Here is a 27,488-nt window from a genome sequence, read left to right as displayed (position 1 = left end):
GAGATCGCAATTAGCGATTTTTGCATTTGGGATGATGAATCCCAAATGCAAAAATCAAACTCGCAAAGGGTCAGATTCTCAGAATCTGGCCCTTTGCGAGCCGATTTCGGCTTCATGAATAAGGCTGTATGTCTCTGAGTCCTGTAATAATGGCCACAGCATTTTATTTTCACACTTGCCAGCAGCCAATCATATTGCTCAGTAGCACAGGACCAACTCCAGTTCCGTGGCACTGAAATGGTGATGGGTGGGAAAGCTCCCACAGCTGATCGGAAGCCCCATGATTATACTTTCTGTACTGCGGGCATCCCACTAGACCAACTGTCCAGATATCTCTAACTTTTTAACGCCTTCAAGCCCCACCAATGAAACTCTTTAAATGCTAATTTCTCAAAAACAACTGAATTCATTTACACCACATCATAAAAGCATGTTTTCTGATTCCAGTTCTAACTATCTGCCAAATTGATGTAATTCCATCTGCCAAATTGATGTAATTCCATTCAGCCATTTTTTCTATATTGTAAAGCAAATGTTCCTATGAGAATGAACATGGGAAATCAATGTAATTGTATGTGTGCAGCTGTGTGCCAGCCACTTGTCTTTCTGAATGGGTTACAGCCATTGCTTGTAAGTACTGAGGGCTTCATTTATGAAAAGTGATGCATCGCTGCGTGAAAACAGCGATGCGTCACTTTTCATTGGGCCCTCTTTGCGACATGATGGATGCGTCATATTTACAATATGAGGCATCATGTCACAAGGAGTTAAAGATTCGTCAGTATTTCTGATATTTCTGAAGGGGCAAAAATGACACATTACTGGAGTGTGTCACAAAAGTGACGCAACTCCAGCAATTGGTCATTACACATGGGCAAGTCCTATGAGAGAAGTGCTTGCATGAGTTTTACGACTGCCGTGAGGCAGGCGAAAGATATTGACGCATTTGTGTCCTCGAAGTGACGCAGTGCAATCTCATAGATTTCACTGCATCACATCCATGAGGCTTACTTGAGTCAGAATGCCCACCCTGATTACATTATACCTGGCGCAGGATTGTTCAAGCTGACAAAGAAACGTATCCTGAGAACTACAGCGCAGTTTTGTTTATCTTAGAGTTTACTAATTTTCTTTACACCACTCCTTGCATGAATACATTGGCTCTGCATGGGCAGCCACCTCTCACGGAAAAGGAAACTGCATAAAACGGATGGCGCGTTTTAGAAGATAACCTTTCAAATGAACAGTTTCAGGAAAGTGGCCACGGCATATTAACCCCACTGGGAATAGTCTCTTTCAAATGCAATCGCATGTGTCGAATGAAGGTTTAGCTCTCACACCAAATCTCAGTAAAACAAAACTAGTTTGTTAGTTACCTGGCAGCCCACCAGAAACAGAATTTCTGTTTACTGGATTGGTCTGACTAACTTGTTACAAACAAAGATCCAAAGATTGCAGCAGAAGCAATGGAAAGGAACATAGATGACGTAATGAGGCCGGATTCGGAAAACTCTTCCCCGCTCAAGGCTAACACATTTCTTTGTTTGAAATCGAGTGCTATCACCTTTTTGTCAAGTGTTTGTCAAGAGTCAATTCGATTAAGACAAATAAGTGAAATGCCTTTTATTTGTTACATGCTGAGTGCCAAACATATTTGTTATGGCTCTTCATTTAAAACAATTCCTCCGGTAGGCCTCAATGGAAAAGAGTGACTCTTCACAAAATTAGCGTCACGGGGTGCAACGGGCATGTGCGCCCACATTCTGCAGCCCTCAGGGAAGTTTAACATTACGGAAGAGTCTGCTTTCAGATTTTCCTGATTAAAATCAAGTTTCTTGAAAACACCTTCCTTGACAAAATGCGAAATAACATAATAGGGAACAAAATCAACATAAAACAAAACTGAAGTGTTTCCTAAATTGATAATGAAAAATCAACCAAATGTTCACACATAAAATATATAGAGAATTAGATTTTGCCCTCTATTAAGATCGAACAGCGAAAAAAACAAATGAGAGGAGAATAAAGGAGAACATGATTATTTACCCTTAATGATTACAGGTAAAAGGCTGACCAGGAGACGAAGAAAGACATACATTATAAAGTAAGCTTAATGCAAGAGTTAAATGGTATCAGGCCCACATCTGGCAGGCTGCTAGATTCAAAGCCACTTATGACACCAGTGCCCGCTGAGTCCATTCCGTGATCTGAATTATCCAAACCTTTAAATCATTATTAATAATGGCACTTGGAGTAGCTTTAACTTGAGGAAAATGTTTCGCAGTAACTCCCATGTTTTGCAGTGTCTGGTATTAGGCATGTTTCTGAGCATAATTATAACAAGTGGCAACTCCGTTGAAGAATAAAATAGATTCATTGAAACATACAAGTGACGTAGATAACCCTAAACCGCACCAGGCAAGACTCAGCTCCCAAATGACTTCCTCCCAGCATTCTTAATAATCTGGTGAATACTCCATTCTAGAGTGGAACCTTAAGCACAGAAGACAAAATCCCACAGATGCTTTCACATATGAAAACACAAAATACAAAGTACATAACAATGTTGCTCAAACTATGTGAACACTACATTGAGTTTTCCTCTTTTTTGTTTTTACAAAAATAATCAATGCAATAAAACCTCACATTCCTGTAAGCAGAACCCAAAACAAAAGAAAAAAATCCAAAACAAATATCTAAACAAAAACAAAAACAAAACAAAACTGAACCACCAAATACAAGAAACAAAGCATTTCAATTGTATAACTATACATACTTTACAATCCTAACCAGATATCTGTGGTACAAACACCCATGATAAACACAATAATTGCTAACACAATATCTATGGTACTTTGTAAGTCCTAACACTCCTCTGCATAGGTACAGCTGGAAATAAAGCATCCTGTGCACGGGGGCTTAAACCAACCTGACTACCTGTTGGCAAGCCCTGCAACGATGACAGATAACCAGCTTGAGTTTGGATATTGTTTTCACATTGTTACCTATAGTACATCTTTTATTCATTTTTCCTGGATCTTTAACTGTTTTGGCTTTATTCCACCAATTGAGTCACAACACTCTCACAGCTTTACCACACACTGTTTCTGACTACTGGGTCAGAACATTTCTTGTCACCCTTCTTGACAAAACCCTGTGTCTTAATATGAACTCAATCCCCACTACAAATGGAATCGCCTTAACACTGTTTTTGTAATCATAGTACACTTTTTGCTTCCTTTAAGCTTCCTCAACATTGTGGTGACTAATGGCATAATGACTCTCATATCATGACTGACCTTTTGAACGTTTTGACATCCAAGCTGGCCTGAATTGCGTGGAAGATGTTCTACCTTTAAGATATACAAATGGGGAAACACCTGTAGTTGGGTGTGGAGTGGTTCTATAGAACCACAATATGGTTTGCACAGCAGGACAGATATCACACTTATTGGCCAATGCCCACCGTACACACTTTCCTAGAACCCGATTAAAGCCCCCCACGATACCATTTGTCTGGGGTTGATAATGTGAGCTCTTCATATGTTTAATAGAACTCTCTTTTAAAAAACGCTCTACTTCCCCAGACATAAACAGTACCCCATTGTCTGAAATGAGTTATTCAGGAAAACCTTAATTCATAAAAATGATTTTAAGGAATACAATCACCGATTTGGGGTTAGGTTCAGTTATGAACTCGAAATAGGGCTCTTTCGAGTCATAATACAAAAGTACCAAGGCATACTATGAGTGACTGTAGTGGAAGTACACTAAAATGCCCCCCTAAATCAATTCCCAATTTCTACCAGTGCTCAGATGAGCATTCAATAGGCAACAAAGGTGGTGTAGCTGTTTTGAGTGATTAATCAAAAGTAGCACACACAGGACATCCTTTAACCAAAAGACCAATTTTACCATCCATTTGAGGCTGCCAATATGATGTGCATACTATTTGTTTTGTCAATGTCGAACCTAAATATCCCTCATGAGCTTTCTTCAATTTTAAGTGGCACATTTACAAGCTCCTTGTGCCACGGGAGCATCACTTATTTTAACGTTCCGGTGGCGCAGTGTGCTAGCCACACTGCATGGCCTTTCATGACCTTATACATATGGCCCCCTTTCACACATTAATCTATGTGAAAGGGGCAGTCAATGTGTGTTGCTCTGGGTGTTCCCACGCAACACCAATGGATTTTGATGAATTCACAGATTTACAAGGCTTTATAAACCTGGGAATGTGTCAGATCCTAAGGTCTCTCCAGGGGAGGTGCTAAAGTGGAGCAACGAGGAGAAATATCTTTATTTCTCCTCTTTTTACCTCTTTCTATGTGCTCTGCATTCTTCAGCACACATAGAAGGAGGAAAACACCATCAATCATTGTTTTTGTAAAGGTTGGTGTCCCTACCTACACAAAAATAATCACCCTTGCAACTCAGGCACCCTTGCACCATGGTGCAAGGATACCTGCATTAGCACCAGGCAGCCTATTATGTGCCAGCACAGAAGAAAGCACAGGGATGCGTTGTATTGTTGCAAATACAATGCATGCCTGCACTTTTCTAATGACACAGATCAGAAAGATGGCTTGCAGTTCTGCGCTGCATCATTATCTTGTAAATATGCCTCTAAGTGTCTTAAATTCACAGGATGTATTAATTTATCAGCTCTCATGAGTAAACCATCATCTATGGTCAATTCATCTGAAACCTTGAAGAAAGGTTGTATATTCAGATCCAACGATCTCTCTTGAGGTCAACCATCCCTCACTAATTCCATCACATCTTTCAAAACCATATCATTCGTTCTTCCACACTACCTCAGAGAAAGAACTAGCACTCTCCACTTTGATAGCTGCAATCAAACAACACTCATTGTCATGATAGTCAGCCTCATCCTGTTTTCCTAAGATAGAGTTTCTTGAAAAGTAGTCAGCTCTTATATTCCGCCCTCCATATATTAGAATAGCCTCTACGTCAAATTGTAGTAATCTAACAGCAAATCTCAGAAACCTTGGGGTGCTGCTTCAGACGTTGGTTCCATTCAAAATGGAAACCAAAGGTTTCTGATACATTTGTAAGAGAAAGTGCCTGCCTCAGAGATAGCTCTTAAATTTCTAAATGGCCCACCATAAGCGTAAAAGATCTTTCTCTGTGAACGAATAACGAATTGGGCTTCCCTGAGGACTCTTGATGCAAAACCAATCATGTGCTATTGTTCACCTGACTTCTGCATCAAAACAGCCCATACCCCAAACTTGCCCACATTCACTGTCAAACAACACTTAAGGTTATGGTTGCATGATTTAAGCATACTTACAGTGCCAACCGCTGTTTGATGTCTGCAAACACAGCAGCACACTCAGCACTCCATCGGAATTCTGTTGTGTCTTTCAACAGGTTGGAGACAGGCCTGACTCTAGAAGCAAATTCTGATATAAACCATGAGTAAAACCCACAGAGTCCAAGGAATGATTCAACTTCAACGTTATCCCTTCAAGGAGGTACCTCCACAATTGCATCTACCAACCCTGGTTTAGGAGGGGCACCCTCCTCTGAGTGGACGTGCTCCTTATACTCCACTGAAGACTTTCAGAAAAGAATCTTCTCCCTTTTATGGAGAACATCAGCTCTGTGAAATGCTATTAGGACCTGTCTAAGAATGTGTTCATGTTCATTAGTATGAATTCACACAATATCTTGGAAGATGGAAATGTTGCTAATTCGTTTAAGTAGAGCATTCATAAACCTCTGAAACACCAACACCATCGATGTCAGGCCACACGGCATTCAACAGTACTAATATGTCCCCCAGGGAGACACAAATGCTGTCAAATGTCGGGACTCAGGTGCCAATTCAACTTGATGGTAAGCTGCAGCTAAATCAAGTTCAGTGAAAACTTTTGCTCCAGATATGGTTAACAACATTTCACTGATTTTAGGGAGTGGGTGTGAGTCCACCTATATTTCTTTACTGAGGTCCTAAGGTCCACATACACCCTCAAATCCCCATTCTTCGTCTTGGCTATGACTAGAGGTGGAAGCTACAGTGAGCATTCAAAAAGATCCATAAAACCTTTCATGCGTAATCCTTCCAGGTTTTTCTCCAACGCATCAGCATTCTGAAAGGAACACCCCTCAACTTAAGCTTTACAGGCATGGTATTTTCTTGTGTTTTGATCCTATGTTTGAACCCAGCTGGTTAATCTTCCCTTCACCAGAAAACACTTTTGGAAATTCATTCACTAAACTATCAATATCACAGATGTCCCTATTCACCGTTCCTTGTTCCTTTGTGTCTGGTAGAGAACCAATACTGAACAATCCCTAGATGAACCATGCCAGTATGTTCAAGTCCTTGACAGCCAAGTACATCTTCCAATAGATGCATCTTCCCTTAAACATCATGGTTTTCTAAAAATAAACCTATAGTTCTATTGTACAGCCTTCATAGGAGACAGGAAATCTATTTGGTGGAGATAATATGCAATAAGCCCAATTCTATGGATACACCTCCTGAGTAATCATTCTGATTCTTGCAGCAGAATCAACTAAAATATTTACTTGCTTATCCTCAACCAGACCATAAACATACGGATCAACACACTGTTCTGGGTCCCTACTCTCCACTTTCTCATCGCCTACAACTAAAACCATATCTTGGACTTCCCTCATCAGGTCACCAACACAATTCTTATATTCGTCACACACAGCTGAAACCTTGGTACCTTTATGCTTCACACTCTGGCACACTTTTGCAACATACCCAATTTTAGCACACACTCTTCATTGAAATTTCTTGGCCATACAAACTCTTCCACCTTTTTTATGTACTGGATTACTGCACCTAAAACAAATATTGGATTGTTTACAAAATGAACTTTGTTGCCCAGGTTTAGTTGAACCCAGCATTAGGGATGCAGCTTTGTTAATTTTTCCTTTGTCATCCCTTGAACACATAACATTAACTTGGTCTGCTATTTTGTCTCCAAGTTCTTTAGCTGAAATGATGGATGTCTGAATTCTTTTCGCAATGCTTATGGTATCAGACAACAAATTGGTCTTGATTAAGCTGTTACTCAAAAGTTTCAAATTAGCATTCAGCACCTAACTTACGCAGAAGCGAAATGTATATGTTAACGTCCTCAGATGTATTTTGCTTTCTTTTGAAGAACTTGTGACTTGACGCCACTAGGCTGGGTCGAACATCACATTTTCGGACCAGTTTTTTTTATAGCCTCCTTGTTAGAACTGTGGGTCTCTAGTTGGCTGAGGTAGGTACCTTAGTCCAATTAGAGATCTTTGCTTCTAGTTAGGGAAAGGAGGGACACACTCTTAGATAACCCATGCTCACCCTCCGGTAGCTTGGCACGAGCAGCCAGGCTTATCTCAAAGGCAATGTGTAAAGTATTTGCAACCACCCTCCTAGTAACACAGTGATAACACCACAAATGGACACCACACTGATTTTTATAAAAATAGCGGTATCGTTATCAAAAGAAATACGATGAGACCAAACAATAGAAATCCAACATATGCGTATACGTAATATTTCACTTTGCCGGTTATTGGGCCAACAATCACTTGTAGGTTCTTGCTGCATTAATGAACAGTTCACAATGTTCTAATGCAGTCCTAAAGCAATGTTATGCAGTTTGTAATGCAGTTCATAATGTAGTAATAAGATAGTCCTTAATGCGAGTACTAATGCAGTTTATAACGTAGGAATAATGCAGTTCGTAAATGCAAGAAAAATGCGGTTCGTAAGGCAAGAATAATGAAGTTCTTAATCCAAGAATAATGCGGTTCTTAGTATAAGAATAGTGCAGTTCTTTGTGTAAGGAATAATGCAGTTCTCAGTGTAAAGATAATGCTATAAGCCAATCTGCGCGGTGAGCTCGGGCTTCACCAGGCCCCAACAACAGAAACAATGGTCGTAAACTTAAAAGGACGGTCCCGGTACTGCTGGGCAGGTACGGGCCGCTCGGGGACTCAGTTTGTCTAACACGGTGCAGCGGGGGAGATCGGAGCACTCCTGTACTCCTTCTGCAGGTCTCCCCAGGCCAAAAACGCTTGCGACTCCTGAGTGGAGTCCAAGCCTTACCTGAGGGGTGCGCTACCTCGCTCTCTCTCTCTGCCGGCTCGTCAGACGTCCTGCTGGGCGGTCCCAATGACGCTGTAGCTCCGTTGCTAGGCGAAGCTGTAGCCGGATGGGATGCGGCACTGCCTTCTCCTTCGTTGACGATCTTGGGCAGATTCCTTTTGGCAAACAACGATCATGATCCCTTTCACCTTGCAGTTTCCTTAGCTTCAAGAAATCCTTTAGCACATTGCGGCTTGGGCCGATGGCGGCGATCCTTACTCACAGCCTCAGTTATGATGACGGCTCGACCACAAACAGCAATGCAGCAGCGTGGACAATGTTTCACAATGCAGGGGCAATGCAGTCACGGGGCACCTCATGAGCAGTACCACAGACCCCACAGCAGTCTCAGGCATGCATAAGCAAACTCACCAAGCGTCGCTGAGACACGGTTGGAAACTTTTATGTTCCTGAGTTTCCACAACAAGGGGCCAGCTCTCCTCAGGCCCTTGGAGACAAGTTACTTCAGTACAGAGCAAAGTCCTTCCAAGCAGGGGAACACAGCAAAGTCCCTCACCCTCTCCTTAGTCAAATCAGAAAACTGCAGGCCAGCCCCAGAACATACAGCAAGGGCAGTCCTTCTCTTCAGTCTCTTCAGCTGTTCTCCTTTGGCAGACGTTCCTCTTGATCATGAAGCAGGTTCAATCTTTTTTCAGTCTTGAGTGAAGTGGTTTCAGCTCTCACATTTATACCCCTAAATGCCTTTGAAGTCTTTGTGTTCAGGGGGCTATGAGCCCGGTCCAAACCAGTTCTGGGTGTCTTCCTGTCAATGCACACCCTCTTCCTTTGGTAGAGAGGGTCTGGGCCTCAGACACTCCGCAGGAGGTGGAGCCATCCTTTTGTGGCAGCAGCACAGCCCTCTTCACATCCAGGTAGCTACTCCTCCCACCACACCAAATGTAGACCAGCCTGATGCTGTCTCACCTACTCCTCCCTGGTGGTAGGACACCTCACCAGACCCTGTCACATCCAAACCCAGACAGTCAATACACAACCAGGCAGAGGCACGCAGGATGGTTAGGACAAGAAATCAGCCACCTCTAAAAGCGTGGTTTCTAAACACACAATTTAAAAACCATCTTCACAAAAATGTGTTATTAAATTCAGAGTTCAGGCACAGTAAACTCCATCTGTCCATCTTATGCAGATGGAAAGATATGCTGGAAACATATTACACAGCATTCCCCATTTTGTCATTTGTGCAAGATGGTTTTGCAACAGTGAAAAATGAAATTGGCAGTATTTCACTGTCAGGACATGGTACACACCTCAGTACATGTCCTACCTTTCACTTTCACATACACTACACCCTGCCCAGGGTATAGAGGTGGCTGATGTGCATAAAAAGGGAAGGGTAAGCCTGGCAAGTGGGTGCACTTGTCAGGACAACAAGGCGGTTAACAAACTGTGTGCAGGCTCTGCAGTGGCAGTCTTAGAGCTCTTTTTAGGGCTACTTATGTGGGTGGAACAATTAGTGCTGCAGGCCCACTAATAGCATTTGTATTACTAGCCCTGGCACACATAGTGCACTTTACTAGGGACCTTACTAGTAAGACAAACATAACAATTATGGACAACCAATTACCACCACACTTTATAAAGGGAGCACTTACACTTTTACACTAATCAGCAGTGGCAAAGTGCCCAAAGCATCTAAGTCAGCAACACCATGTCAGAAAAAGGTTGAGGAGAAAGGCAAAAAGTTTAAGGAACTTTAGCCAAAAAGGGCAAAGTCCAACATTCCTGATATAAATCAAGGTCTTCCTCATCAATTACTTGAACATCAGGAAGGTGATTAAAAGTGGACCTGCTTTCAAATCCCAAAGAATGTAATAATAGATCCCTTGTCGTCTCTGGCCTGAATCTAGATGCACCAAAGTTCCTAGAAATATCTCAAAGGCATAATACCACTGTTTCCATGGTATTGGTTGATCCCCAGGTGTTTTTAAAAAAGACAGTGGAGGATTCACAGACTGCATAATGACCACTAAACCAACCCTGTTAAGGACAACTTGAAAAAACCTATGTTTGTCATCACAGAGATCAGTCTGTAGAAAGTGTGAACAAAGAAATTCTGCAAACCCTTTAACGCCAAATGGAGGCAGAGCTTTTTACAAAAGCTAACATTGTGGCATACTTAAAAAAATGGTGATGTAGCAGACTACAATAATCAGTAGAGTGGTGTGCCTGCTACTGTGTAACACAAATGGAACAGGTTTTAAAAGCAGCACTATAATAACAGGCCAGAAGTGGTGTGCCTGTCACGATGTTGTCATATGTGTAGCTAACACTAAATTTACACAAGACTCCTGAGCACCGTAACAAGCCAGAAGAGGTGTGCCAGTCACCTTCTTATTTTTACATTTGGATTTTTTTAATAAATTGATGCACATTCCATCCAAATATATTTGTTGTGCCGCAGAATGTATACTGTAATTTTATGTCCGAATTGTAAAACTGTGATTGACTTTGGCACCTGTTGCACAATACACACGCTGTGAAACTCATAACTTTTATATCAAGAGATGATAGGCAAACCAAAGGCTTAGGATGGCCACTAGTTGTTCCGTGTTTTTTACGTCCAATTGGGCATGTTGTAAATGCAGTTTCTCAAAAGTCAATAAAATGACCTAACCCCTTAGAAATAATGGGCAATAACCCAACAAGTTAAGATGGCCGCCGGTTAAGTTTGTTTTTAGGGGTGATGAAGCTCTTTTTTTTCCATGCATACAGGCGCTGACACTGCAGCCTCGCAACAATCTGAAATGGCCCCCGGTGTTTTGCTTGCTTCACGGGCGCTAGAGTCTTTTTTCCATGCATGTGGCAGTGCAGCCTTCTCCTGATGCTGCTCACAACTTCTCCTCAACTTGCTAGCCCCAGCTAATATTATGTCACTGTTTTGGAAATCGCTCCCCAGACACTTTTAGTGTTCATCAAAGAACCAGAGCTAAATACTTTGTTTCTGATGCGCTGTATTGAAATGCGACAAAACCGGTCCCATGAAGCATTTTTCCGGTCCAGGGAGGACCTGGCTTGACAGTTGGGGGGGACTGCTCCCAGGAGGAACAGGGTCAAGACTGATTTGCATATGACTGGGTTTAAACTGGGGTGGCATGGTGAGCAAAAGAACAAAGGATTTCAACCAGATTTCTTGACTGGGGAGTGAATGTTTGTTTTGCTCTTCATTCCTTCCATCATCTGTGTGTCTTTTGCTTTCTCGTTCTCGTAGACCTATCCTCAGCCTTCCACAAAGGTAAATAGTCTGCCCTACGAAAACCCTGAGGAATGTATGGTTTACAAAGGCACTGTAAACCTCTGTAAAACTCCTAAAAACCGTGGTGGAACATATGGGTCTCAAACGCACTGTAGTGAAGTGGTTAAAATCCTATCTGCCAACAGCTCTCTGCAGGTCAAACTCTCCAACTGTCTCTCTGATCCAAAGCCTGTCTGCAAAGTAATACCCCAAGGCTCTAGTCTCTCTACCAAACTAATAAAACTCTACACTAAATCCCTGTGCGCCCTCCTTCAAAATGAAGGCACCTCTTTCTATCACCATGCCACTGACACTCAACTACACCTAAAAATCTCATCTTCAGGGGACTTATCCAACCTACATTCCATCCTCTTAGACCTCCTATCAGTCAACTTCAAACTCAGCTTCCAAAAGTCAGAGTTCCTCCTTCTCTTTTCTCCGCACTATAGTTCACAGGAGAAGGCTCTGATTTCTGTCTCAAACTTACTTGTCTCTTACCTGCTGCTTCAAACTACAAGCACATACGGTACTGCAAAGACTGCTCAATTCCAAATCAATCTTCTCAGAAGCCTCAAACTACTAATTCACACTGATGACTTCAAAACAAAAGTCCATTTGCTGGTACTCTCAAAACTTGTCTACATCAACTCTCTTCTCATGAGTAACCCAAAGATCTATCTTGCCCTGCCAAGAGCAGCCTTTAACTCCACTGCACACCTTGTTTCAGGTGCAATACGACGCAATCACTTTATCTCTGTAATCACCTCCCTCTGTTGGCTTCAGATTGAAGCAAGATGCATCTTCAAACTTGCTGCCATCATCCATAGTTCTCTCTACACTGGTGCACCAATGTACCTTTCCTAATGAACTAACTGTCTCAGGAGGTTGCAGCTCCTCACAAGTTCTAAATCACTAAGGTTTGAAACTTCACCTTCAAAAAGTCGAGAACTATGAAACAAGGTTTCTCAAATGCCACCCTAAGAATCTGGAATTCCATCCCACCTTACCTAAGAGCAGTCTAGTCTCACTTCTTCAAAAATGAACAAAAATGAACTAAAACTCCTTAATCCTCCAGCAACACCTGCCTCCGTAATCTCAAATGTGGTAGACCTACCATGATCCTAAAGCAAATCCCTCCTCACTTACCCCTCAACGCCCTAATCCTGTTGGCCATCCTGTTTCGATAAGTTAACTTCAATGTGAAAATTGTTAAGTGCTGTTTTATACCTTGGAACCACGCATGACTGTGCATGCATACATGTTCTGACAATGACCTAAGTATATCCACTAGAATAACGATTGGCTTCCCTGAAGTTGCCCATGTTAAGTGCACGTACATGGCCACCACTGCCACACACTCAATTGTTTGTGTCCCCTACACATGTGTGTGATCTAAACATTTGATACATCTCCAATCACAAAGTTCTGCCTCCCAAAAATGTATTTAGGTTCAATGTATTTACTTTTTTGGGGGGTTTCTATGAGAAAATCAACATTTCAGTTCGGCACCCTTTTAAAAGTGCATGCTAAAAGTACAAGTCAGACCAAAGATCAGTACATGACTAAAACAGATATTGCTGGTGTAACAAATTTGGAAAACTAGTTGTGGGTTGCAAGAATATTAGTATTTGGATTTGAGTTACCAGTATGTGCTACATGCATGAAGTCTTATTTCAGGAATGTGTAGAGTTGTAAAACTGACTTTAAAATTAAAAAAGATAGAAATAAGGTATAAGCAGATGTGCATATAAAAGATAACCAAATTTCCTTAAAGTTTACAATTATGATTTTTTATATATATAATTAGGGAGAGGACCTATTGAGAACAAGGTTCCCAAGCATTTTCCATTTCTATAATTTTTGCAACAAAAAAAAGAACTTCTGGCCTGGTTTATGTAGACTTTTCTGTGTATCAGGGTGAAAGGGATTGAGAAGGGGCTTGTGTGCTGTGAAGGGAGAACAGGTATAGATATCTAAAGAACAAGCAAGCCTTCTGTCCAAGGTGCATTCTTCCTGAAAGGAAAGAGCTGGAATAGGCTTTAATTTATCTATTCAATTGAAGCGTTATGGTTACAAATATGTATTAGTTTTGAGAGGTAGTGTAAGAAGAGTTGCGCTCTGGAGCGCATCTTTGTAACAGAAACTCATTAAAAAGATTTGAACTAGTTACAGTCTTATTGGGTACCATGAAACTATATATATGTTTTAAGCCACTTCCTTAACCTTGAACATAGAAGGGCTAACTTATCAACAGTTGCACAGGTAAAAAATCACCAAAAGTGGCGCAAAGTGGCACTAAATGTTAATGTGGGATTTACTTTCCAGCACCAAACTTGTGCACTGGAGGGTAGTTCTAAAGTAACACAACGTAATGCTCTGCACTGGTCTGTCCTACTTTGTGTCAAGGGAGGAGGTGGGGGTCCTATGAGGGGTACATGGGAGTTTCCAGACAACTATCCATGGTTGTCTATATAAAGCCCAATCTGCAAATAATGACAGACATGACTTTGCACCTAAATTTACACCCCATTGAGGCAAGAGTAAAGTAGGAGAAAAGTGTTGTTTTCTCCAAACATTTCCAACTTTGGATGTGCACTGCACTGTATAGAAAACTTACAAACTTACAAACTTAGAAAGTGAGAAAAGTTATGTGCATGGTGCTAGACAGCCAGAAAGTGCTTCAGCTCTAGGGAAGACAGCCGCAGTGCCATATCTTAGTAGACAGAACACTGTCCTGCTCTCTCCCTTTCATGCAACACAGATGAGTAACTATGCTTTGTAAAACATATTAAATTTTCCGCTAAATAATTTTGCTCATTTTGTATCTGCCTACCTTATACTATATGTAATACATTGGTATGAATATTCGATGTGTTTTTTGTCTCAGAGTGGGACCTCCTTGCACCATAAATACATCACTAATCCTAGTGAACCTACCGGAGTTATGTGTTATATGCAGTTATCTGTTGGTGAAAGGCCAACAGAAGACTTACAGAATTTTATTTTTAGTCATGTCTTTTCTCTACCCCTGCCTCCACACTCACCAATCCCACCCCACTGCCCTCAAGATCGCAGTTCCCATACGTATATACTCTATTCTACTAATGAACCTACACAGATGGCACTGGGATCCCACCTTACTGACCTCCAAAGCATTTCAAAGCATTAGTGCAACTTTTTTATACAGATGGCTAGCATATTATACTCCTCTAAGATTGCATAAGATGTTTACTACTAGTCGGAATGAATGTTTTAAATGTAGTAAACAGGATGAAGGAGGATGGGTACACACATTTTATGAATGCATTAAATTGCAGTAATTTTGGAAGGATGTTTTTATTGTGATTTCTCAATTTCTGTCAAACTATTGACCCATCATCCAGGCTGGTATTATTTGGGGCATCACCAGAGGACCAATGTTTTACAAAATATCAACAGTATTTTGTAATAATTTCTATAGCGGTTGCTAGGTCCCTTGTTCTGCAAAATTGGAAAACTAGTAAACAACCTAGGATTAACCAATGGGTAAGTAATATGTGCAGGACTTATACATTCAAGGAGGCCAATGCAAAACGTGTAGGAGCTACAGCCAGATTTAGAGCCATCTGGCAAAAATTCAGTAGCTGAGTAAGAGCAAGTTTGAAGACCCTTCTGTAGTAGGGAGTCAATTTTTGCACTTTATTCAGTAAAACAGACGCTGATTGCCGCACTTGCAATTTAAAGAGTTCTTGGATAATTGTATTGATGTTGCTACTGGCATGGTTTTAAATGATTTTCTGCAATTTTTTCTTTTGTATTTTTGAAATTTTCACTCCTAGTTGCACATGCACTTTAAATTGTTGTTGATATTGCCGTGCTATTTTTTTAGATTAGAGTGGGCCAATTAAGCAGTAAAAGTGTATTAAGGATTATAAATTACTTTAGAATATAGTTTTTATGCACCTTTGCATATTTTTTAAACACTCAATGCTAATCCAGAATACTACTGTTTTTATGCATTATTATGAAATGTATATTGTGCTTTCTTTGCTTTTATCCATGCTGTAATAAATAAAAAAAATAAAGAAATAAAAGCGTTAGTGCAATAACCTATACAAATCAAATCAAGATCACACATATGAAAATTAAGATTACAGTTGTTAATATGAGATTTAAATGCAAGTGGAAGGTGTGCCATTGCGTCATAGAGTCTATGTTGGAGTTTGCCCTGAAAGTCTTTAGTTATCGCATTGAAGGTACTCCAATGAGGCCAGAAACCTAGGTATATCACAGGAAGGTATTGTCTGCATTGTTTTTCAGGATAACAGCAAAATGATAAAATAATTAAAATATTGGATTGGGTTATGCAGTTATCTGATCCACGCCTCAGTCAATTCATTCTACTGATAATGATCTAAATATTACTAAAACTAGATCCTGTTTATTAGCAAGGTTGAAATTGATGTATTAGTATAATGAATGCTAAATGAAAAGTTACCTGATTGGAGGCAAGTGTCAGGTAAGCCAGTTTACATACTAGTATCCAATTGGTGTTTTTTCTTGAATAAAGGTAGCTTACCTAATTGAGTGAATTTGGACTAACAGATAAACCTTTCTTTGAAATCTTCATGAAAAAAGAAGCATCTTTGAAAGAATGACTGGTTATAAGAAATTCCACACTATCATTTTTTTAAACTGAAATTTTCAACATATTGGTTCTCTTCTTTATATCTGGATATTTGCTTCAAACAAACACAGTGACATTTCCTGTGCACACGATATGACAATTTCCATTGAAGGGGATCAAGAGGGAATACAGAAACTGTGGGAAGTCAAGGAGCCCAGGGAGAATATTTTATTACACTCTCATGCATCTGAAGGTCAGGGATTTTTATAAATTAAACACAATTTATTGGCTAAGGCGAACCAGCAGGCTGAAGAAAATATCAATTTATCGTATGCTTGTGATATTAGGTGTATTATAGCTTTAAATTGTTTTTTATGTGGTTAGATGTATAAAACAGTTCCTATGATTTTTTATTGAAAGCAATAAACAAATGTAATGCAATGCAAATTTACAATTCATAAAAATAATCCCAAAAGTAGACCCTCCTGATCAAAGCCATTCATTGATTCCATACTTTTTATAACCATATTTTATTGATTTTATTACATAGATTTTAAGATAGAATGATAGAGACACATCCGTTTTACATCGTCTGTGACATGAGCTATCTCAACCCTCGTCATATTAGATTATATTAACCTATAGATTCTTCAGACCCTAGTATCCCCACCATTTGCCCTGGATCTTCCAACATTTCGAGGCTAAGTCTCTAGCATATATGTAGGTTCCCTTAGTTTTGCATGCCAGTCCATTGCTGCTCTCCACTCTGACCGTGTGGAGGAATGAGAAGATTTCCATTTGTGCACAATATCCCTTTTGGCTACAATTTTCAACATGTTGACAAGCCTGCCGTCCCCTCAGGAACCTCCTAAATCCTCTAGGAGAAACAGTCAAGCCATCTTGGTTAACAGCTCAATGAGTCTTTCCGTTACTTGAATGATGATTTTTGCAATCTGTTGCCAAAATATGTAAATTATGGGAATATGCCATGTTGAAGAAGTCTGCTCCTGAATGTAAACACTGGGTACATCTTGGTTCAGTGAGCATTCCACCTTATCAGATGTTGTAGCGTAAGATAAATGATGTGCAAGTAATGAGTCTGAATCAGTTGAAGAAAGGAAGGGATTGAACATTTTTGGGGGGCATACTTGCATCTCTCCATTCTATCACTTCTAGGGCCCCCACCTATACTTACCATGTCTACGGTTCTTGAGTGTGTGAAGAAGTATAAACGTTGCATTATATAAAATGCATAGCATAAAACATTGTAAATCATCAATTCGTGGCAAATATAACAAATTAATCAAACACTCAAAGAATAGTAAAATACTCAAAGAATAACAATGAATGCAAAAAGGATTGAAAGCAAAAAATATATAACTTAAACCAGTGCAGAGCGTTACAGTTTATCTTGCACTATTGCTTTGAATTCAGACAGAAGCACACACTGCCTGAAAGAAACATGAATATGAAAGTGAAGAGAGAACATGCACTGTGGCATAGCCCCAGCTTGAGAGTAAGAAACAAAGGTTTTTTTAAATATTAACTCCTAACTATATATGACCTGAAACCTATGGTTTTTTAAGTGAATTTTCAAGGTTTTTTTTAAAATGCTAATTCCTAACTATATATGACCTGAAACCTATGTTTTTTTAAGTGAATTTGCAAGGTTTTTAAAATGCTAATTCTATTAGCGGATAACGTTTAAATATGTTAATATCCTTCTGGGACCACTTTTTAAATGCTAATTCCTAACTATGTCAGGCGTGAAACCTATAGTTTTTTTCAATAAATTTCAAAGGTTTTCTAAATGCTAATTCTATTAGCGGATAATGTTTAAATATGTAAATATCCTTCTGGGACCACCTGAGCAGCCCTAGGGGGTCAGGGTGTTTCTACCCTGCCCCCTTTTTGCGTTCTACACGTTTGTTTTTCTGCTTCTTTTGTGCCCCTGTCTACCTAGTCCAAGAGGAATGCCAACACTTCCTGGTTAGAAGTGCTGACAGCCAATGAGCATGCTGCTTTCCTGTGAAAGGCATGCTGATTGGCTGCCACTGTCTGTCAACACTCCAAACTAGGAAGTGTTGGCAGTCATCTTGTGACTCAGTAGAACCAAGGCACAAGAAAGCAGTGAAACAAAGGTGCAAAACACACAAATGGGGCAGGGTAAAGCACCCTGACCCCCTAGGCCTGCTCAGGGGGGTCCCACAAGGACCCCCCAGCCCCCCCCCCAAAAAATTTGAAATCTTTTTTTTTTGAAAAAACATTTTTTGTCCTTGTGGGACCCCCTGAGCAGGCCTAGGGGGTCAGGGTACTTCTACACTGCCCCCTTTTTGAGTTCTACACGTTTGTTTTTCTGCTTTCCTGTGCCTCAGTCTACCGAGGCACAAGATGGCTGCCAACAATTTCTGTTTTGGAGTGTTGACAGACATTGGCAGCCAATCAGCATGCAGCTTGCGCACGCTAAGGTCCGCGCACGTGCAAGGACGGTGCGCGCACGGGCGCGCATCGTGTCCCTCCCATGGATATAAAATTTGAAAAAAGTCGATTTTCTCAACAATTACTGGAGGGATTTTCACCAACTATACAAAACTATATATATGTGATATATATATATATATATATATATATATATATATATATATATATATATATATATATATATACATATATATATATATATATATATATATATATATATATATATATATATATATATATATATATATATATATATATATATATATATATATATATATATATATATATATATATATATATATATATCCACACAGTCCAGGATCCCAATTTGGAATGGCCACAACAGAAGTTTGTTAAAACGCTCTTTTATTGCCTCACGCTGGTGAACAAAAGACAGCAAAACACTTTCAAGTCTTGTATCGCCAAACGCGTTTCGAGAGTCATGGTGCTCTCTTCATCAGTGGCTGGTTGGATTAAAACAAAGTTGCTGCATTTTCAAATTTAATTAGTCAACACCTGCCCCTCACTGGGCGTGGCCGCACTCGGCTTTCTGGGTGTTGTAGTGTCACTCTGTATTGAATCCCAATGGATGCGCACTTCGTACCTTTCTATGCAGTTTAAATCCCATGTGGGTAGAGGTGAAGCACTGCTTTCATTCACCCTGCTTTGCTGGTGCAACGGAGCGTGGGTTCACGCTCACACCTGGATAGAGACGCTCCCCCTTCTGCCTTAAATCACTGACACCAGGTAGGTGCCTGCAAAGGGTCGTATATATACGATGGGCCATATCCGCGACCAGGAAGGGCCGCTGAAAATCCACACAGTCCAGGATCCCAATTTGGAATGGCCACAACAGAAGTTTGTTAAAACGCTCTTTTATTGCCTCACGCTGGTGAACAAAAGACAGCAAAACACTTTCAAGTCTTGTATCGCCAAACGCGTTTCGAGAGTCATGGTGCTCTCTTCATCAGTGGCTGGTTGGATTAAAACAAAGTTGCTGCATTTTCAAATTTAATTAGTCAACACCTGCCCCTCACTGGGCGTGGCCGCACTCGGCTTTCTGGGTGTTGTAGTGTCACTCTGTATTGAATCCCAATGGATGCGCACTTCGTACCTTTCTATGCAGTTTAAATCCCATGTGGGTAGAGGTGAAGCACTGCTTTCATTCACCCTGCTTTGCTGGTGCAACGGAGCGCGGGTTCACGCTCACACCTGGATAGAGACGCTCCCCCTTCTGCCTTAAATCACTGACACCAGGTAGGTGCCTGCAAAGGGTCGTATATATACGATGGGCCATATCCGCGACCAGGAAGGGCCGCTGAAAATCCACACAGTCCAGGATCCCAATTTGGAATGGCCACAACAGAAGTTTGTTAAAACGCTCTTTTATTGCCTCACGCTGGTGAACAAAAGACAGCAAAACACTTTCAAGTCTTGTATCGCCAAACGCGTTTCGAGAGTCATGGTGCTCTCTTCATCAGTGGCTGGTTGGATTAAAACAAAGTTGCTGCATTTTCAAATTTAATTAGTCAACACCTGCCCCTCACTGGGCGTGGCCGCACTCGGCTTTCTGGGTGTTGTAGTGTCACTCTGTATTGAATCCCAATGGATGCGCACTTCGTACCTTTCTATGCAGTTTAAATCCCATGTGGGTAGAGGTGAAGCACTGCTTTCATTCACCCTGCTTTGCTGGTGCAACGGAGCGCGGGTTCACGCTCACACCTGGATAGAGACGCTCCCCCTTCTGCCTTAAATCACTGACACCAGGTAGGTGCCTGCAAAGGGTCGTATATATACGATGGGCCATATCCGCGACCAGGAAGGGCCGCTGAAAATCCACACAGTCCAGGATCCCAATTTGGAATGGCCACAACAGAAGTTTGTTAAAACGCTCTTTTATTGCCTCACGCTGGTGAACAAAAGACAGCAAAACACTTTCAAGTCTTGTATCGCCAAACGCGTTTCGAGAGTCATGGTGCTCTCTTCATCAGTGGCTGGTTGGATTAAAACAAAGTTGCTGCATTTTCAAATTTAATTAGTCAACACCTGCCCCTCACTGGGCGTGGCCGCACTCGGCTTTCTGGGTGTTGTAGTGTCACTCTGTATTGAATCCCAATGGATGCGCACTTCGTACCTTTCTATGCAGTTTAAATCCCATGTGGGTAGAGGTGAAGCACTGCTTTCATTCACCCTGCTTTGCTGGTGCAACGGAGCGCGGGTTCACGCTCACACCTGGATAGAGACGCTCCCCCTTCTGCCTTAAATCACTGACACCAGGTAGGTGCCTGCAAAGGGTCGTATATATACGATGGGCCATATCCGCGACCAGGAAGGGCCGCTGAAAATCCACACAGTCCAGGATCCCAATTTGGAATGGCCACAACAGAAGTTTGTTAAAACGCTCTTTTATTGCCTCACGCTGGTGAACAAAAGACAGCAAAACACTTTCAAGTCTTGTATCGCCAAACGCGTTTCGAGAGTCATGGTGCTCTCTTCATCAGTGGCTGGTTGGATTAAAACAAAGTTGCTGCATTTTCAAATTTAATTAGTCAACACCTGCCCCTCACTGGGCGTGGCCGCACTCGGCTTTCTGGGTGTTGTAGTGTCACTCTGTATTGAATCCCAATGGATGCGCACTTCGTACCTTTCTATGCAGTTTAAATCCCATGTGGGTAGAGGTGAAGCACTGCTTTCATTCACCCTGCTTTGCTGGTGCAACGGAGCGCGGGTTCACGCTCACACCTGGATAGAGACGCTCCCCCTTCTGCCTTAAATCACTGACACCAGGTAGGTGCCTGCAAAGGGTCGTATATATACGATGGGCCATATCCGCGACCAGGAAGGGCCGCTGAAAATCCACACAGTCCAGGATCCCAATTTGGAATGGCCACAACAGAAGTTTGTTAAAACGCTCTTTTATTGCCTCACGCTGGTGAACAAAAGACAGCAAAACACTTTCAAGTCTTGTATCGCCAAACGCGTTTCGAGAGTCATGGTGCTCTCTTCATCAGTGGCTGGTTGGATTAAAACAAAGTTGCTGCATTTTCAAATTTAATTAGTCAACACCTGCCCCTCACTGGGCGTGGCCGCACTCGGCTTTCTGGGTGTTGTAGTGTCACTCTGTATTGAATCCCAATGGATGCGCACTTCGTACCTTTCTATGCAGTTTAAATCCCATGTGGGTAGAGGTGAAGCCCTGCTTTCATTCACCCTGCTTTGCTGGTGCAACGGAGCGCGGGTTCACGCTCACACCTGGATAGAGACGTTCCCCCTTCTGCCTTAAATCACTGACACCAGGTAGGTGCCTGCAAAGGGTCGTATATATACGATGGGCCATATCCGCGACCAGGAAGGGCCGCTGAAAATCCACACAGTCCAGGATCCCAATTTGGAATGGCCACAACAGAAGTTTGTTAAAACGCTCTTTTATTGCCTCACGCTGGTGAACAAAAGACAGCAAAACACTTTCAAGTCTTGTATCGCCAAACGCGTTTCGAGAGTCATGGTGCTCTCTTCATCAGTGGCTGGTTGGATTAAAACAAAGTTGCTGCATTTTCAAATTTAATTAGTCAACACCTGCCCCTCACTGGGCGTGGCCGCACTCGGCTTTCTGGGTGTTGTAGTGTCACTCTGTATTGAATCCCAATGGATGCGCACTTCGTACCTTTCTATGCAGTTTAAATCCCATGTGGGTAGAGGTGAAGCACTGCTTTCATTCACCCTGCTTTGCTGGTGCAACGGAGCGCGGGTTCACGCTCATTCAATTGGGATTCAATACAGAGTGACACTACAACACCCAGAAAGCCGAGTGCGGCCACGCCCAGTGAGGGGCAGGTGTTGACTAATTAAATTTGAAAATGCAGCAACTTTGTTTTAATCCAACCAGCCGCTGATGAAGAGAGCACCATGACTCTCGAAACGCGTTTGGCGATACAAGACTTGAAAGTGTTTTGCTGTCTTTTGTTCACCAGCGTGAGGCAATAAAAGAGCGTTTTAACAAACTTCTGTTGTGGCCATTCCAAATTGGGATCCTGGACTGTGTGGATTTTCAGCGGCCCTTCCTGGTCGCGGATATGGCCCATCGTATATATACGACCCTTTGCAGGCACCTACCTGGTGTCAGTGATTTAAGGCAGAAGGGGGAGCGTCTCTATCCAGGTGTGAGCGTGAACCCGCGCTCCGTTGCACCAGCAAAGCAGGGTGAATGAAAGCAGTGCTTCACCTCTACCCACATGGGATTTAAACTGCATAGAAAGGTACGAAGTGCGCATCCATTGGGATTCAATACAGAGTGACACTACAACACCCAGAAAGCCGAGTGCGGCCACGCCCAGTGAGGGGCAGGTGTTGACTAATTAAATTTGAAAATGCAGCAACTTTGTTTTAATCCAACCAGCCACTGATGAAGAGAGCACCATGTCTCTCGAAACGCGTTTGGCGATACAAGACTTGAAAGTGTTTTGCTGTCTTTTGTTCACCAGCGTGAGGCAATAAAAGAGCGTTTTAACAAACTTCTGTTGTGGCCATTCCAAATTGGGATCCTGGACTGTGTGGATATATATATATATATATATATATTCACTGAAAAAACCATAGGTTTCAGGCCTTATATAGTTAAGAATTAGCATTTAAAAAACCATTGACATTGCTCCTATATAGTGAGACCCCCTGAGAAGGGCTAGGGCGTTGGGGGTTCTCTACCCTGCCCCCTTTTCGTGTTTTCCACTCTTGTTTTGGGCTCTCTTGTGCCTCAGTTCTCCTGAGAAACAGGATGGTGGCCAACTCTTCCTGGTTTGGACAGTTTGGAATGTTGACAGTCGACTGCCAGCCAATCAGGATCGCGCTCGCGCACGTAAGGGTACGTGCACGTTCGCGTACGGTACGCGTTCAGTACGCGTACAGTGCGCGGACCCGTAAGCTCATATAGATATATATGTGCTTTTGAACCTAATTTTCATAAAAACCAATGGAGCAATTTTCACCAAACATAGCAAAGGCACATCTGCGTACCAGTCCCTACAATTTTGCCAAGTTTGGCGTAATTCCATTCAGCGGTTCGGGCTGTAAACTTGTCGGACGGTCCTATGGAAATTAACATGGGGAAAACACGTTTTGGGAACCCCCTTTTTTCTCAGCCCCCACTTCACGAATCCCCCCGAAAATTTCAGGGAAGGAGCGGAGCGCAGCAAGACCATTTTAAGGAAAATTACAGGCAGATCCCTCAATCGGCGCCAAAGTTATTCCCAATAGAATGTTCGGAATTTCCTATGGTAGCCAATCCTAACTACATATACCTACTGGCTAACGCCAGTAGGTAATATATATATATATATATATATATATATATATATATATATATATATATATATATATATATATATATATATATATATATATATATATATATATATATATATATATATATATATATATATATATATATATATATATATATATATATATATATATATATATATATATATATATATATATATATATATATATATATATATATATATATATATATATTTTCAGCAAAAACTTCTCAGAAGAGAAAAGCTCCGCACACTACTTCATTAGTTGAATTATTTGTTTATAACCTACAGAAAATAAACCAATAATTCAACTAATGAAGTAGTGTGCGGCGTTTTTCTCTTCTGAGAAGTTTTTGCTGAAAGTAATTACATTTGCTCGTTGATATATATATATATTAATCACAGAGTGAAATTAACAAATACGAGAAACAATTTAATAGTAAACAATAATTACAACAGCTACTATAAAATGTATTATTAAAAAAAACATCAAAATATAGCATGTTTGATGCATATCAGTTTAAAACAAGGATTTAATTTACATAATTAATTATCTAATAAAACAATCAGCCGCTAAAATAACTAATTATTAGTGCTAGAAAATGATCTGTCAAATAATTTTAAGTGATTCATTTACATAACTAATTACATTAACAAATAAAGTGTATAAAATCATTTTTTATAACTATTAACCTATGTATTAAGAGACTTCCCAACCTACTGTCCTATAAACTTTAACAAATTGACAGTAAATAAATACATTCAAATGAAATCATAAAATATTCTTTAAATCTTAACAAAGCAAATCAAAACTATCCTAAAATAATAAAACATAAAGTACATCAAAATAATAACATATCACAAAAAGTAATAACACATAACAAAACAGTATATATAACAATACCACATATAAGTATATTAAAAAATATTAAATATTTTGGAAAAAATTACTCCCGATATCACAATATTTTTGCCACAATATCTGTGCCCAATGATATTTTAGTGATGATAATACGGTTATGCACCTATTAGCATGACTGACAGAAAACAGGATTCTAAAGCTGTGTTGTGCGAAGTCGATCTGCGCTACATCAACTCCCTAACAGTATCCCATGTAGACAAACATGTTACTCACTGGCACTTGTTCACAACTTGGGGCATATTCTCAAGGACTTATCGCCAAGTTAGGGGCACTTTATCACAGCCAGAGTGGCGATTGATTTATTGCCCTATTCACAAGCTGGTGCAAACTGCCGACATCACCAGTTTTCCCGCAGAAGCAGCCGCAAAAAACATCACCATGGATGACACCGGCAACTAATGCTAATGAGATGCAGAGTAGGTGTTCCCGTGCAAAAAGCTGCGAAAACACCACTTTGCAACATTCTCAACGAACAGCCGGATTGGCGATAAGATCCCAAAACATGCAAAAAGACGCGTTAGCAGCAACAAATTAACACCAGCTCTTTCCTGGTATTAAGTCGGATGATAACCTGCACCAGACATGGGAGCCTAGCCCACAGCCACACTAGAAGAACAACAGATGCCATGGAGCCACTGATCATGCAGCTCGAACATCCAAGTGGGCCACAAAACCCACGCCACCCCCCAGACCACCACCCCGGGCCCTACCCTGGGCACACAACCCCCGGACAAAGATATTTTACATCAACTTTACGAAATCCTGAACAAAACAATACGCCTGATGTCGCACAATTACAACAATTAACATTCATGTGTGGTCAGAAACAGGAGAATCATTCATTCCTCTTTGAATTTCCCCAAAATTTCGTTTATTCAAATTAAACTCAAAACAACTATTTGGAAGAGTCATAGCGGGTCTTCTCTGGACAATCTGTGAGTCACGGCCTGCAAGCCAAAATTCAAGATAAGAAGGTGTGTCATGCGCTTATCAAAGGACAGAGAAAGAGAGAGAGAGAGAGAAAGACAGAGAGAGAGAGAAAGAGAAAGAGCAAGAAAGGGAGAGAGAGAGAGACTGAAAGGAAGAGAGGGAGAGGGAGGGAGAGAGAGAGCGAGAGTGAGAGAGAAAGAACGAGAAAGAGAGAGAAAGAGAGAGAGAGAAAGTGAGGGAAAGAGAGGGAGCGACAGTGAAAGGAAGAGAGGGAGAGGGAGAGAGAGTGCCGACACTGCATAGCTAGGCCTCACTGCTCACCTGCTGCCACCAGTGTGTCTCCAACTACGTGCCGGTATACACTACAGTCTACCAGGTCACTTATCTGAAACAGAGTCCAGATTTATGAATGGCAGAGTTTATATCATTGCACATGCCATTATCGCTTGCCCGATCCTGCATACACATGCTGCTGCACCCCAGCCCCTCTCACCGCCCAGAGGTGATTGCCCGCCCCTGAGCAACCAGGCCTCACTGCTCACCTTCCGCCACCTGCGTGTGTCCAAGAGTGCCCACCACGTGCCGGTGCATGCTCCAAGCCCGAGGCCCATCACCCTGGCAGCCTCGACATCATGCAGCCTGCACCACGGGCCACCAGGTCACACAAGTGATTCTGGGTCTTGATTTTGCAATGGCAGAGATCATATCAATGCACATGGCATTATCGCAGGCTGCACACCTGCTCAGCTCTTTAGGTGCCACTTACTCTGTGAACCACGAGGCAATGCCACATGGCGGTAGGCCCGCGCTGCCCGCTGGCTCAGACTTACACTGTGGTCCAGCAGGGCTCAAACAAATCCTTACCAGTCCAGACCGCCAGGCGCCTCATCACAGGCTGCACACCTGCTCAGCACTTATGGTGCCCCTACCTCAGTGCACCGATAGTCACTGTCCAGTGGCGTTAGGCCTGTGCTGGCCACAGTTTATCCAGTGCCACCGACTCTGTGCAACGCAAGGCATGGACCCTTTATGATTGAGTCTTGTGATATGCCAGGCGGATGCAGCTATGTCACCTCCAGGAGTGGGAAAGAACTAGGACCCCTAGCATCGTCATCCCCCCCTTTATACATGAGGCAAGTGGGCTGGCACGGCATACTCCAGACCAGCATAGGGGTGTTAATAATTATCCCTGGGCTCTGAGCGTGGTTCATTTCTGGGTTGGACAGGAAACCAACTGATGTGTGTCTCTCTGTTGGAGTGTCGGCACCACATGGCCCGCAATCGACAATGTTGCAATGTTGCATGCACCAGGAGGGCGGCCGCGCACAAAGGGATTGTACAAGGAGCGTAAGACCGCTCAGGCTCTTGGCTCATGCATTTTGTGTGTGTATCACTATTGGTGCACCCTAAGGCTAAGGCATAGCCTCAATTGCAGCGCGAAACGCACATCACATTTCCAGAATGCAAGCAGTAGTCAGACTAACATTAGGGATGAAAGCTCGTTTGTCTCAATACATAAGGCGGAAGGACATCTGCACCTCCGACCTTGGTCTTGCATGCGGCTGGCACCCCCTGGGATACCATAGCAGATGATGACACTTGCGGTCCCGCATGCGCATTGCTTTCATTTCCCAGGGTGTACCTTTTAGTGCAATCAATGTCCTTACCTTCATCCATACTTTCATACTTGATCAATAATGGACATGACACATCTGTGTGAATTTGAATAATATATTCACATTCGGTGGAGTGTCGGAACTGGAGAAGTACATGGCCATGCAAAGCCCACATTACATTGTAGCCCAGTGGAGGGTCTGCCAGAGTCATTTAGGAATTAA

At 41.8% G+C, this 27,488-nt stretch overlaps 1 protein-coding gene across 2 annotated transcripts in view; it reads right to left on the bottom strand.

The window, feature by feature from the left end:
* DMD (dystrophin) overlaps positions 1–27,488 on the bottom strand; it is a 4,652,165-nt gene that overhangs the window by 3,193,733 nt on the left and 1,430,944 nt on the right. The window lies entirely within an intron of this gene.

This window comes from Lissotriton vulgaris, chromosome 8 (genome assembly GCF_964263255.1).
Source record: "Lissotriton vulgaris chromosome 8, aLisVul1.2, whole genome shotgun sequence".
In the NCBI taxonomy this organism is placed as follows: Eukaryota; Metazoa; Chordata; class Amphibia; order Caudata; family Salamandridae; genus Lissotriton; species Lissotriton vulgaris.
Note: the sequence above shows the minus strand (reverse complement) of the source record. Positions and strands in the feature narration are given on the sequence as shown.